The sequence below is a fragment of the Dendrobium catenatum genome, unplaced genomic scaffold (genome assembly GCF_001605985.2).
Source record: "Dendrobium catenatum unplaced genomic scaffold, ASM160598v2 fragScaff_scaffold_1446, whole genome shotgun sequence".
In the NCBI taxonomy this organism is placed as follows: Eukaryota; Viridiplantae; Streptophyta; class Magnoliopsida; order Asparagales; family Orchidaceae; genus Dendrobium; species Dendrobium catenatum.
The window spans coordinates 3388465-3400695 of NW_021319908.1; positions in this window are offsets into that span (position 1 = coordinate 3388465).

A 12231-nucleotide genomic window follows, 5' to 3' on the forward strand; every position below is an offset into this window, starting at 1 on the left:
TTGGTTATATCATCCTGGCCAATCTCACGATTGTCCCAGATGATTAGTTTAAAACTAATTTTAATCGTCCTGATCATCGCCCTGATTTGGTGCTGGCCTAAGTGAATCGTCCAGGCCATCATCCTGGCCGATCATAAGATCGTCCTGGACAATGTGATCGTATCAATCAGCCATTAATGATTTCCAAATAATACCAGATCAATTTAGGTATGATTGAGTTAGATCGTCCTGGATGATATAAATATCGTTCTGGGCGATTTCCGAAAATAAAGAATACCTAAACTGATTATGGCGGCTGATTCTTTCTGAATTGAGAATATCATCCTGGTCGATACAAGTATCATCCAGGCCAATATGTTTATGACAGTTGCCTTAATTAGAATGCCCTAATTAAGGTTTCTGATTTTGGACATATCGTCTAGGACGATATAAATATCATCCCGGTCGATATTACCAAAAATGGAAATCTTTTAGGGAATAGCAGGAAATCCTCCAAGTTAAAAATCAATAGGTCCCACAACAACTACAACAGACTCAAGAAAAGAAAAAGATTACAAACTGACTCAGACCTAGTCTACCCATTCTTGAGCTGGTTCCAAATTGTAGTCCAATCATGTGAACCTGAAATGTTAGCACATAAGGCAATCGTAAAGAAATAAGGAATGTTTGCTATCATCAAAATCATAAACTATAGATCCGAAACAATTATTGCCTGGATCATCTACTGGTCATGTATTTTTCTATTTGTTGGTGGTTTGCATGGACCAATTCTTCTAATGATTACTAGAATGGGTAAAATTTGCCAAGCTAAACATGCTCCAAGCCATGGAGCTGTAGGTTTTTCCACTTGGCTAAGTGTTTGTAGTCTTGTTTGAAGCTTTTAATTTATAAAGCTTTTAATTTAAAAATTTTCCTATTCTCATATTCTTAAAAAGTACCATAATGCTCCTTCTCATTATTGTGATATGTACAATAATGCTGATGGTTGGTTGTTGGGTTATATCATTACTTGTTTAAGGGATGGATAAACATGCTCTTTTGGCTGGTTTGGATATATTAACAGGGTGTGGAAGAAGTTAATAATTTTATATTTAATTTTTGATAACTTTCCCAATGTGAATTTTATGCTTGTTATTTTTGTGATTATTTTCTTGCAAGATGCTTATAGTGCAGGTCTTTTGGCTTAACATTTTTTTCATTAGAAGATTGGGCTTATTGACAAACTTTTGATCTACCCCAATTTTTGGGTTTAGGATTACTAACCACCTTAGAATGTATCTAGGGAATTTTATACAAGTGCTTAGTAGGGACCTCAAGCTCTTAGGCTTTATTTTGAATTTTTTGTAGCTCCTTGGAGCAGTAGGGAGCTTGATGTCCCTTTAAGGACCTTGTAACTTTTTATTTTTATCAATGCGTAGGCCCACTTTGGTCCCTCCACCCCCCCCCACCCAAAAAAAAAAAATCTAACTCTTCAACTCACTCCCTTGAGTGTGTGTGTGAAAGATTACTTATCTTTTGGTCCACCACAATAAAATTCTGACTCAAGAAAACCAAAATAGTTTAGTAATTGAAATTATAGTTTAACTCAACCTTAGTCTGCCCAGTTTTGAGCTGATTGACATTGTAAGTGATCTATGGACCTGAAATTTTAGCACATGTAGAAAACGTATGTCCAAATAAACTCAATTACCAGGAGATAACATAGTAAGAAAATATTAATATTTGTTATCATCAAAATCATAGTACTTGAGCCTAGATTTGTAACAATCTCCCCCATTTTGACGATGAAATTTTTTGTTATTGAAGAGTTTTCAAAAGTATTTGTTATTCCCTACGCTCTCCTTTACTAAGTTAATCTATGAAAAATAATAGGGGAGGTGATTTTTCTTAAATTTCATAAATAAGATTCAAAATAGTAAACACTAAATAAGAACACTAAGTGGAAAAAAACTATGCACTAAATAAAATACAAACTCATTAAAACAAAATATGCAGATAATTAATAACATTACTCCCCATTTTAATATCATTAAAAAAAGTAGGAAACAACTAAAAAGAAATTGACATAAATGAAAGACATCACAAAGAACAGAAGTAGGGAATAATACACACATGAGAACAAATAAAATAAATCTAAAAAAGTACGAAGCTAAAAAAAGGAACCACCAGGATCAAGTGGAGGAGGAGGTGGTGGTGGCTGGAAGAAATTATGAATAGAAGCAAACTACTACCCACATAAGGCCATATCGTAGTCATGCTACTACTACTACTGGGCTTCATAGGCATCAAATAGAGCTAAGTCTTGGGCATGCTGATGCTCTAATGTAGCTAGAAAGGAGTCAAACCTTGCCTCCCGCTAGTTAAACATGTCATCCAACCTATCTATCTGAGATTGCTGGCAGATAGGGATAGGTGTAGGATTATATATTGGACCTTCCTCTTATTTATCTGCTTCTTGATAGTGAGCCTGAAGGCAAGAAAAAATTTGAATGACATGGAAGGAAGAATCAGAATAGAAGACTAGGAAATGATTCGGTGGTGAAGTAAATTGGAAGTTGTATTTGGATTATATGATATAAGCTATGAGGTATCCTAAGGCCATAATGGGAATTATTTAATGTTTGGGATCTCTAATGAAAGTTAGATTTAAAAGATAACAAATTAAAAGATCAACTGTATTAAAGTATTTTTGAGCCATTACAAAGTAAGTTATAATAGAAAGAAGAAGAGTAATGTTGATTTGATCACCATCTTTGGGGATGATAGAGTTTTTATGTATGTGTTGGATGATGCGAGCATCAAGAACTATAGTTCTAACCCGAGCAATGTGGTCATGACTATTTGATTCCCTAACGGTGGTGTTGATAGGGGTCCACTCAAACTCTGGATTTTTAGCTAAAACATGATTTTTTCACTATTGTAGTAATGTACCCTCATTATTGATTAGAAGGCTTACAAAAAAACTCAAAAAAAAAGTTCATAATAGAAGGGATAACCAAGAGTAAGAATGAAGGTCAAAGTGTTATGAGAGAATAGAGGTAGTACTTGAAAATGAAGGTCCTCCTATTTGATGACTTTAAAGGGAGTGATTCCAATATCCTTATATCTACTATAAGAGTCTTCATCAACTGCCTAAGTAAATCTTGGATTAATTTGATGAAAGGAAGAACTTCTAATAATTTATTGAGAACATTTGCCTCCAACCATTATAAAGATTTACATCTTAAGTGAGAGGGAAGAAATATTTTAGAGATTTTAGTGAATAAGAAAGGTTAAATATGGGCTATTTTGGTAGAATTAATGGGATCATCCACGATTATAGTGAGATTATTTAGGATGATCAGGTGCAATCAATTTGTCCAGACGATTGGAAAAAAGGTTGGTCCTATCTCCTAAAAAAATAAGATATCATACTAGACAATTATACACATGTTGGTTGCCTCAAAGAGTTAGCTTGTTTAATCATTGACAGACTATGTCATACAAGATAGACTTGTGGATCATCCAGGATAATATTTTATTAAGAATTATACCAACTGCAATAAAATCATCTAATCATTTCTTCGATAAGGATTGTACAGGATAAAGTGAAAATCATCCAATACGATCACCAATAATTGATATAGATCAGCCATTGGATGTGTACAGATTAGATAATTGATGTTTTGTTAATAATGTACAGGATGATGTAGATCATTCTAGATGATGTGAGAAAAAATTGAATAAACTCAAGAGAAGGAATGTGATGAATAGGTGGGTTTCAAAAAAAAAAAAACAAAGAAACATAAAACAAAATAAAAATGAGCTAAAATAAGTCATAAATTAAAATCAAAATCAATAACCTCCTTTTTTTAAATCGATCCACTCAAGTAAATGATAAATTTCTCTTATAAGTATGTTTAAAATCAGTAAGAAATGAATTGACAATACAGAAATTACGAAAAGTAGAAAAATCAATCTTATTAACCCTAGCTCAGACTCTTTACTAGTAAAAATTCTTTTTTTTTAAATCTAATTTAAAAAAGAATTTAAATAAGAAAAATTATCTTTTAAACTTCTTTACAAAAAAAATCTAGTAGAATAATATTGCAAAGTAATAAATTAAAATTCATAATTTTCAAATTCAAGGGTTTGAAGATAATAACTGGCTCATGAAGTCTTCTAAGATTTAAAGATTTGAAAGAGATGGAAGCTTATTTCTTTGTTGGCCCATTTTGTGCCTCTTTTTTAAGTTATTTAGCATACTTTATGCGACTTTTAATTTTTAAAGCACATTGTGTATCTTTCAATTATTTGGTAGTCATTGCACATCTTTTATAATTTAGTCTGCATTTGTGCCTCGTGCCATTCTTGTGATCTTGCTTCCCTTCAAAATCTTTAAAGACTCATAGTTGTGAGATTATCTTCAAGATATAAGAGAATAAAAGCTCACTCTTTAATATAAGGAAGAGTAAAACAAAAAATAGAATCATATCCATATAATAAATGCAACCACCTCATTAAGAAAACTTGAAAGTAATTCATTAACTTGGAATTTTATTCATATGAGATAGATTATTATAAGAAGATAAAAATGATCTCTATTTTGAAAGTCCAACTTTTAATTTGAAAAATTATTTGCTTCAAAAAGAAAAATAAACCACTAATGGAATTAGAGGAAGATTAATAGTCATCATATTTTCTTCCTTTAACTATTTTAGAGGAGTCCAACATTGCTTACTAATTTTTAAAACCAAATGCAAGGAAAAAAATGTCATTTAAGAATTCAATATCAAAAGTGAGCATTGATCTGATTCTTTAAAAATACTAAAGGAAAAAAGTAGAAATATTAAAAATATAAAATAAAAATTCATAAATAGAAATAGCATAGAAATAAAACAAAAAACATCAATTTCAAGCATGAATATGTATTACACCTAATCTTGTTCTTTGGATGATAAAAGTTTCAAAGTCCAGTGGTTTTGTAAATGTATTATGAAGTTGGCTTTTAGTGGCTACATATAGCTCTATGTTTCCTTTGATAACATGGTCCCTAATGAAGTCATGACTTATGTCAATGTGTTTGGTATTGGAGTATTAGAGTATTGGATTGGATTATTTAAAATGTAGATGGCACTAGTGTTATTACATAGGATTGCAATTATGGATATAGGTAGTCCTAAATGTTGAATTTATTGCTTTAACCAAAGAAACTGGGCCACACAACTTCCAAAGATTATATATCTGACTTCAATAGTGGACAGAATATTTGAGTTCTATTTTTTATTGGATAGGAGAATAAGGATTGTCATATAAATAAACTTTTTCTAGAAGTAGTTTTCCTATCAACTCAGCATCCTACAAAATTTAAATCAAATTATCCTATAATTTTAGAAGGGCTATGCCTAGGATACCAGATTCCTAAGTCTTAGGTTCCTAAGAGATATCTAACAATTCTCTTAAGAGAAATCAAGTGGGACTCTTTTGGGTCAGCCTGAAATTAGAACAAAGATAAACACTAAATATAATATATTGTCTACAAGCAGTCAAGTAAATAAGTGTTCCAATTATTCCTCTATATTTCTTTTGATAAATAGATTTTTTATTTAAATTCTTATTTAACTGAACAGTCTAACGCATGGAAGTGTTGATTAACTAGACTTTATCAATTTCACATTTCTTAAGGATGTCCTTAATGTCTTTTGATTGACTAAGGAAAGTTCCATCATCCTTTTGCCTTATGCTAGATTCAAGAAAGTAGGTAAATTCTCCCATCATACTCATCTCAAACTCCTTACTCATTATTTTTGAAAATTATTCGCATAGATTTTTATGAGAAGATCCAAATAGAAAACCATCAACATAAATTTAGACAATAAGTCATTCATCTCTTTCATTTTTTAGAAATAAGGTGGTGTCAACACTCCCTTAAAAAATGTTCTTTCAAGAAGGAATGTGCTTAGCCTTTTATATAATGTGATGGGTGCTTATTTTATTCTATATCATATCTTTTTAATTAAACACATTATTAGGAAATTATGAATTTTTAAAGCCTGAGAATTATTCAGCATACACATCTTTTTTTATCACCTCATTCAGAATGGCACTTTTGACACCCATTTAGTACAATTTAAATTCCTTAAAATAAGTAAAGGCTAGTAGCACCTGAATTGCTTACAACCACACTCTTTTTGAATTCATCTATAATAGGAGAAATATCTCTTTCAAATTAAATCCTTCTATCTAAATATACCCCCTAGCCAATAATCATACTTTATTTCTCACCGCTACTCCAAAATCATTCATTTTGTTTTTGAAAACCTATTTAGTTCCAACCATACTCTTCTCCTTAGGCCTTTCAACTAGCTCCCAAACATCATTCCTTATAAATTTTTTTAGATCTTCTTATATGGCTAGGATCCATAATTCATTAGATAGAGCTTTATTTATGTTTGTGGGCTCACTCATTGAGATGAAGGTAGAGTGGTTTATTTCTTTTCTAAGTCCATACCTAGTTCTAAAACCTTTAAATTTGTCTCTTAAGATCAATTATATATGATAACTTCAAGAATATCTCCATTCTCTAGGCAGTATGTTTTTAAGTTCTACCCTTTCCTTTAGATTTACAGATTATATTCCTTGGGTAATTTCTACAACCTCTTCTTTTTATACCCTAAACCCTCCAAAATTATAAGATTCATCAAATACGACATGAGTGGTCTCCTCTACTACCAGTGTTCTTTTACTGAAAACTCTATAAGATTTCCTAACATTTGGACACTCCATTAGATTTGGGGTCAAACTTTCCTAGTATAGATATCCCATTATTCAAATTGAACCCTTTACATCCAAAGAGATCAAGGTGAGAGAGGTTGGGTGTCTAACCCTTAAGAATTTAATAGGGTGTCTTATTCATCTTGGATCAAACATTAACACTATTCAGAATATAACAGGTTGTATTCCTAGCTTTTACCCAGAAATATTTAGGAAGAGAGTATTTAGCTAATATGGCTCTAATTGCTTCTACTTGGGTCTTGTTCATTCTTTCAATAACCCCATTCTACTGAGAGGTTCTAGAAGCTAAAAAATTGTGATATATCCTTTACCACAATGAATTGTCAGAATTTCATAGCCTAGCTTCCTCTGAATCCAAATGGAGAATAATCTAAATTTTTTGAATGAATAGCTTTTATGAGATAGGAATCTAACCCAATTATACCTCCAAAAAATCATCAAAAATCACATAGCCAAAGACTTTCCCTCCTTAGTGCTTATACTAAACATATCTAATCCTACTAATCCATCTAATTATAGACCAATAAGTCTTTGCAACACTGTTTACAAGGTAGCGGCGAGGGTTATTTTGAATAGATTAGTTTTGGTCTTTCTGAGAATAATCTCTAAGGAGCAAGTGGCATTCATTAAGGGGAAGTCCTTGTCGGATCATGTTTTGGTGGCACAGGAGATTTTTCATAAACTAAGGTTCTCTGAAGCTTCTAAAGGTCTATTTTCCTTCAAAGTTGACATGGAACAAGCATATGATTGCATGGCTTGGTCTTCTTTAAGGAAAGTGCTGGTGTATTTAACTTTCCTTAAAAAATTTCTAAACTCATCATGGAGTGTGTGAAAGACCCTAAATTTTCTTTAATAATTAATGGCAAATACTCTACTTAGATTCAAGCTTGGAGTGGGTTCCGGCAAGGATGTCCCTTGTCTCCTATCCTTTCTATACTTTACTCACAACTTCTCTCAAATGCTTTTAGACAAAGCTTTTGGGGTATCAAGATCAACTTGGAGGGGCCAAGATTTTCCCATTTACTTTATACGGAAGATGTAATAATGTTCTCTTAAGCTAGTAGGAAGGAGGTTAAATGAGTTAAGAAAATCTAGCACAATTTTTGTGAATGGACTGGCCTACGAATAAACATGGACAAATCTACCATGTTGTTTGGAAATCATGAGGGAAGGAAGAAGAAAAATAGCATCAAAAGAATTATGGGTTTCAAAGCTATTAAAGAATTCAATTACCTTGTATTGAAGATTGTTTTGAGAAGACTTACATATGAAGATTTTTAGTTTAAAATAGATAATGCCTTCATGAAGCTGAACTAATGGGGAAGTAAAGTACGGTCATTGGCAGGGAAGATGATTTTTGTAAAATATGTATTGCTAGCTCTCCTTACATTTAATGCTACTCACTCCCTTGTGCCAAATTATGTGATGGAAGAGCTTAATAAAGCAGGTAGAAATTTCATCGTGAATAAGAGGAAAGGTAATAAAGGGATGCACTATGTTAGTTGGAATGAAATGTGCAAGCCAATTGAAAGTGGAGGTCGTGGGTTGCATTCAAACACCAAAAAGGATCCTGCTTTGAGAGCCCATTTGGCATGTAGATTTGTTCAAGACAAAGAATCACTTTTAAACAAGTTAATGGTATCTAAATACGGTGCAAGGATGGAAAAAGGAAATGGTAGAGCAAGTAGATTGTCCTCTCATAAACTATTGACTGAAGGATACAATATGCTAAAGCCTATTGTAAGATGGACTTTGGTGAATGGAGATTAAGTGGATGCATTTAAAGATAACTGGATATTGGATAAAAGAATAGATAAGTGGCCTACACTTGTTGTCCCGCATGAGGGTGGAAATATTTTTATGAAATAATTCATTCTGGATGGCTGTTGGAATGAATCACTGTTGCTGAAAACATTTGGGAGGGACCCAGTTAATTTCATTATTCAAATTAATATTTCACAAGATGGGGAACAGAATCGTATAGAGCTGATTCATCAAAATTCAGAGATGTCTATTTTTGGATTAGCCTTTAAAGATTTGGTTAATGATACTAGTGATTCTCAGTATTAAGATTGGATCAAAAATGCTGAGTTGAACGCTCGAGTGGAAGTGTTTTGGTGGAGATTGTGTAGAAATGCTATCCCAACTCTTCAATTCTTATGCTATAGAAGATTAGTAGAAAATGCCAATTGTCCGAGGGGATTCAATTCTATTGAAGATGTTGAACATATCATGTGTGGATGCTTGAAGTTCAAATAGGTAATCTTCCATCTAAATCAATGGGGTTTTTGTATTTCGCAGTTTGTTAAGTATGAACATTGTATCAAATGGCTGGAAACTAGTTCGAAGAAGAAAGGCATGGTTGTTAACCTGCATTACAATTCAGTTTTCCTATCATGGAAAAGTAGAAACAAGTTCATTCATGATGGTATGGAGGAAAGTCCTAGTTTTATAGCTTCAAAAGCTATTTGTCAAGCTTCAGTTTCTTATGGCTTTAGTCAATTTAATTTGGGCATTTGGGATGTCAACAAGTCATTCAGACTGCCCAATACTTGGTATCCTCCTCCACCCAATTGGATAAAGGTGAATGTTGATGCATCTCTACTTTCTTCCTATAAAGCAGCGATTGCCGCAATTTTTCGAGACTGCAAAGGGAGATTTCTATATGCTTATGGAAGACCTTATGTACATTGGGATATAGCACAGCTAGAGTTGCTAGCAATACATTCTTTAAAAGAGGAAATCAAGGATTGGATGTTCAAATACCAAGGCATCATTATAGTAGGGGACAACTTAAATATCATTTCTTACCTACAAAGAACTTGGAAAAAAGGAGAGTACAAGGAAGAGGGTATGGATTTTTTTATGAATTTTAATTAAGTCATTTTTAATTGCATAGGTCGAGATAATAATAAGTTAGCAAACTTATATGCTAATTATGCTTTATTTAGTAATTTTAGTTGGGATGACTTTTCTTTAAATATGGTTCTTCCTTCATTTTTCAATACTTTGAAGGAGGAATCATCTTTGTAATTTCTCTTTATTTTGCTTAATAAGATAGTAAGCTACGACTTCTTCTTAAAAAAAAAAAAAGACTTTCCCTCCTAGGCTTTTAGTGCTAACAGGTCCAAAATGATCCATATGTAGGACTTCTAAGGGTTTGCTGCAATTAATGTCTTTAATTGAGTGGAAGGAAGATTTGACTTATTTTCCTAATTGACATGCATCACAGAGGTGGTCCTTAGTGAACTCTAGTTTTGGAATTCCTCCCACTAAGTCTTTTTGGGTGATTTTCCTAAGGAATTTCATGCTTACATGATATAATCTCCTTTCCTACAATGATGATTCATTAGCAAAAATTTTTAGGCAAAAAGAAGCAGCAGGTTCCACACTGTTTAAATCAAATATGTAAACATTATTAATTCTATTTTCTCACAACATAATGTTTCTATTAAAGCTAATCATGTAGCAAGCAGGGAAAAAAATTCTAATTGCTTAATCACAAAGCTAGCTTATGCTAAGAAGATTATATTTCAAGACATCTTTTAAAAAAATACTTTCAATAATAAAATTTTTGGAGTTGCCAATTATATCTTTTTTTACTACTCTCATGGTAGTGTTATCTCCAAGTGTTACTTTGCCTCATGCCTTAGCCTCCAATAAAATAAATTAGTTTGTATCTCTAATTATATGCATTGAACATCGGTTTCCAAGATACCACATGCTCTCAAAAAGGATTTTGTGAGAGCATCCCTACAAAATCATCAGATGTTAGATTTTGGAACCAAAATAGGCTTGGGTCCCATCTTATTGAAAGAAGAATGAAATGCTATGAATTTTGAAATTTTGGTCTCCACACCAAATATGTTCTATGGTTAATTATGCAAGTGTGTGAGATATGTCCTTTCATGCCAAATTAAAAAATCTAACACCAGGGAAAATATTTACTAATCAATTGGGGTTATGGTGCCTCTTCCTAGGCTTGAATGATGCATGCTTTGAAGATGGTTTTTGAAACTCTTCAAGTGAAGGTGGTGTTTTATTTTCTTTGATAGCACTTAATTTGATTTGTAAAAATTGTTTTACACTTTCAAGAATTGAATTTTTTTTATTTTTAATGCATGCTCCCTATTATCAAATTCAGATGCAATAGTTTCTAATCTTATTTATGCATTTTCTAATTCAATATTTGATATTTTCAAAGACTCATACTTATTAGTTAGTTTAGAATGTTTCTTGTTTAAAATATTAAATTCATCTAAGAAGGCCATGTGATTTGTATCCAAAGTGGAATTAACTTTCCTTTATCACTCATGCTCTTTTTATAGAATGAAAAGTTAGATTGAAGGCTGACATGTGATTTTTTAAGCTTCTATATGTAAAGTATGAATTTTTTCAAAAACATAAACTAATTGACCATAAGTAAGCCCACATTCCTCCTCTTAATAAAAATGATCAAGATGATCATCAACAATTAAGTATAGGTTGGTTACCTCCTCTTCTATTTCAGTTTTAGAAGAATCTAATGTTGAATCTGCTCATAAAGATTTTTGAGTACTTTGCTTGCCTTTCTTGAATTTAGGTTTTTCTTCACCCATCTCTTTACTTGGATGAGCTTTAAGAGTTGGGAAATCAAACTTCAGGTTCCCTGACTTCCTTCATTTAAAGCATATAACATTAGAAGAAATTTTAAAATTTTTACACTCTTGCCTTTATTCCATTGATGATGACATTTTAGTTTTTTTTTTTAAGAAGCTCTTGAATTACCTAGTCATCATTGGAATGTCATCATCATCTTATCCAAAAGATTCATTGTTAGAATCATTAGATTTTATGGCTACAGTTTTCTCTTTCCTCTTTTCACCATCATCAAGATTCCTTTGACTCTCCTTAATCGTAGGCACTGAGTGACCCAATTATGCTATCAATGGAATGAACATTCAGATTTATAGATTCAGTAATGGCAATGATTTTTGCATCATAGGAAGAAGGTAAACAAAAAAGAATTTTGTTAACTTTTTAATAACTCCTAAGCTCTCTTCCTATGGTATGCAAGGAAGTAAAAATCTGAGAAAACCTAATATACATTTTAGAAATTGATTAGCTAAGTTTCATGCAAAAAAGTTCATAATTATGAAGAAGAATGTTTTACCTAGATTCTTTTACTTCCTTTATTCCTTCATATGCTATATAGAATTTATCCCAAATCAAATTACTAGTAGTGTCAGTGGAAACAAGAAACTAGTCTTCATATTTTATAGCACATAAAAAATACTTCAAACATTTGGCATTAGAGCTGTAAAAATAAGAGAGAGAAATTAAAGAAACTCTGGGATTTTAAAAATTTGTTATTTGAAATCTAAATTCACGGCTTCGTCGTCAGAGGGATGACGACAAAAGGAAGATAGGCGTTCCTAGGGGAGGCTTATCATTGGAACTGCTCAAGATGTTTCATCG